This window comes from Hylobates moloch, unplaced genomic scaffold (genome assembly GCF_009828535.3).
Source record: "Hylobates moloch isolate HMO894 unplaced genomic scaffold, HMol_V3 SCAFFOLD_2, whole genome shotgun sequence".
In the NCBI taxonomy this organism is placed as follows: domain Eukaryota; kingdom Metazoa; phylum Chordata; class Mammalia; order Primates; family Hylobatidae; genus Hylobates; species Hylobates moloch.
The window spans coordinates 139,325,711-139,328,730 of NW_026652277.1; the positions used below are offsets into that span (position 1 = coordinate 139,325,711).

The 3,020-nt window shown below is 36.7% G+C and overlaps 1 non-coding gene across 1 annotated transcript; it reads right to left on the reverse strand.

The window, feature by feature from the left end:
* Positions 1-217: 217 nt before the first annotated feature.
* LOC116477913 (U2 spliceosomal RNA) lies at positions 218-408 on the reverse strand. The gene has a single exon (XR_004250680.1). It is a non-coding gene; the product is annotated as a U2 spliceosomal RNA (small nuclear RNA).
* Between the last annotated feature and the right edge of the window lie 2,612 nt (positions 409-3,020).

Genomic DNA, 3,020 nt, shown 5'->3' on the forward strand with positions numbered 1-3,020 from the left:
GAATTGCTTGAGCCTGGGAGTTCAAGGTTGCAGTGAGCTGTGATCATACCACTGCACTCCAGCCTGGGCAACACAGCAAGACCCTATCTCCAAAAAAAAAAAAAGTATGAATTACTTGGATAACATGTAAAACTTTTTATAGGAAACTATGTAAACTAAGTAATCTTTATCTCCTCTCACAGCTTCTGTATTATCTATCTGTTTGTGTGTGTGTGTGTGGTGGTACTGCAATACCAGGAGGTACTGCAATACCAGGTAGATGTATGGGATGGATGGAGCAAGCTTATATTCCATCTCCCTGCTCAAAAATACATTTAATATATTGTCCTTGAATAGAGGACATATCAGATTTTAAGCTGTTAAGAACAGATACCACATTTGATCTTAGCTAAAAGACCAAGAAGAGATTATTTATATTGTGAAACCTCTCAATTAAAAATTTCTAATTCAAACCTTTCTTGTGATCTCTAGTCATATAAACCTAAGAGAATGATTTATACATCCAGTTTGCTGGCTCACAAGGAATCTCAACTTCAACTTATCCAAACCTGCATTTATTAATTTCTCTTCCCAATCCCCACTAAATTATCTGCTCCTTACCCTATGTTTTTTTGTATTTAATATCTGACTTGCTTAAGTCAGCAAAATGGAATATCTTTCTTTACTACTTCTACTTTTCTCCAGCCTCCATCATGTTAACTTGAGAGTGTGTGTGTGTGTGCGTGTGTTTGTCAAGGTGGGTATCTAACCTGATCACTCAGGTCATGTCCCTTCACTCAATTTGGTAGCTGAAACCGAATGTCTTCAAACAAGTTCTCTGTGACCTGATACTGCCTTCAGGGAGGAGCAACTTGATTAAATTGAGATGAGTCTTTAAAAACAACAAAACTTTTCTTACCCTTTTAGAACAACTCAGTTATTCAAGAGAATGAGTTTGGAATTGATCTTGTCGAAATAAGCCAAATATTTCCTCTTCGCATCTAAGTTGGAGTTCGGAAAAAGTAATAGACCTGCATGCTTCACATTTCTTCCTAAGCCTCTGAACATTGCTGCAGAAATTTAAAACAATTCTTAAATTTCTTAAGCCCGTGCAAGAGGCAGTGCCACTGCCTTGGTTCCTGTCGCTTCCTCAATTCCAGATACATTTGATGTCTCTCTACCTTTTTACTTTTCACTTCAATTTGTAAGTTCCAGTTTAGGTATCTGTTTTCTTCTGCTAGTTTGGCTAGTTTGTGATCTTCTTTGGTTAGAACTGTAATTATCCATCTTTGTATTTCTAGTTAGTAACTTGTTTCAGTGCCCGGAGCTCATAAGGGAGTAAATAACTGAACAATTGAAAGACTCCCCCTAATATTCAGCCACCCTGAACTCCACCTCCTCCCTGCCTTTTGGAAGACTGCCTGTGTATCTCATCTCTAGGTCCCAAGTATATTTAGTTTAAATTATCTGGATGCTTGCTAAAAGTAGGATTGCCTATTACACAGATTCTACTCTCTCAGCTCAGTTTTGCTAACATGTACATTTTGGACTTCCAGACTCTCAAACTGAGTGCCCATGACCTGCGGAACTATGTGTGTGATTACAAGAACATAAATGTCCTGTGTTATGTCGGTTTGGGCCACTTTTTAGTTCTTTGAGACAAAATATTTATATTAAAACAGGAAAATATGCAGCTAAAGCAAAACTTGGGGTAATTTTAAAAGCAAAGTATAAGATTTCAATGCATGAAACTTAAAAAGTATTTTACAGTGGGATGGGACAGTCTCTGCTAAATCCTCATATCCCTGAGGATACACCTTTCCTTCTTCTGTTTTGGGATACTGAACTTCAGATGTTAAGTCTGAAAGCACTGTAGGTAGGTGGTGTGTGTGTGTGTGTGTGTGTGTGTATGTATGTAGAAGGAAGGTTTTCCATGAAGATTCTACAGAAAGGATTTTTGAGTTTTGGCCTAAAAAAGTAACATTAAGGAAATCATAAAACCTCATCAGAGTTTAGCACACCAGGGATGGCACTAAATGGCTGTCCAGTATCAAGATATAACTGTTTTAATAAAGGAAGATGAAATATCTTACATCATCCTTCCCAGCAGCCATTATGAAGCCAAATGCCTCACTGCCCTACTTATTAGTTGCTTGTAATGGGAATACGGGAGTAATCTGTCCCACATGAAGCTAGAAATCTCTCTTGGTATGTCTAGATTTAAGACAATAGGATTTGAATATTGTCGTATTAATATGTAAGTAAAACCAACATCACAAAGTTGGCATTAGTAATCTTGTTTAAGGAATGTCCCTGAGGATTTAAAAATCCCTTTAGAGAAATCATAAGGCATGCTTCTGTGTTTTTCTGTCATGGGTAACCACAACAGAGATTGCATGTGTTCCATAATTTTTACCAAAAGAAACAGATGGAGACCTGAATTTTGAGGGTTTTGTTTTTTAATGAGTCCCTACTTTGCAAATGAGTTAGATTCACATATATTAAAAAATAATCATTTTTCTTCCATATAAGACTAACTAAGCATGAATTTAGCTGCCTTTTCAATTTTTGCACAGAAGTATTTTAGGTTCATTCAGTTTTATTTATTTATTTATTTTTCTAAGGAAGAAGTCTGTGAGGATTTAGTAGAATCCAGAGAACACTGACTAGCTGAATACTGAAAACGTCCTCCTTCAACTTGGTTCTTGGTTTTCGGTATTCATTAAATAAGGAGGCCATGCACTATCTCCAGTCTTTCTATCTTAAATAAGCTGTGATAGTATTGTAATAAACAAGGCTCTAGATGGAGGTTTTCCAAATGCAGGTGAGATGAACAGGTGATACCTCTTGTGTTTAGATTTGTTCAGTAAAGTTTACATTGTATGTGTGTGTTAGAGTATGTATGTGTGAGTGTGTGTGTGTGTATAACATGTATTTATTTATTTCCATTTTTATTATTATCTTTTTCTTTTTTTGAGATGGAGTCTCACTCTTTTACCCAGGCCAGAGTGCAGTGGCGCCATCTCGGCTCACTGCAAGCT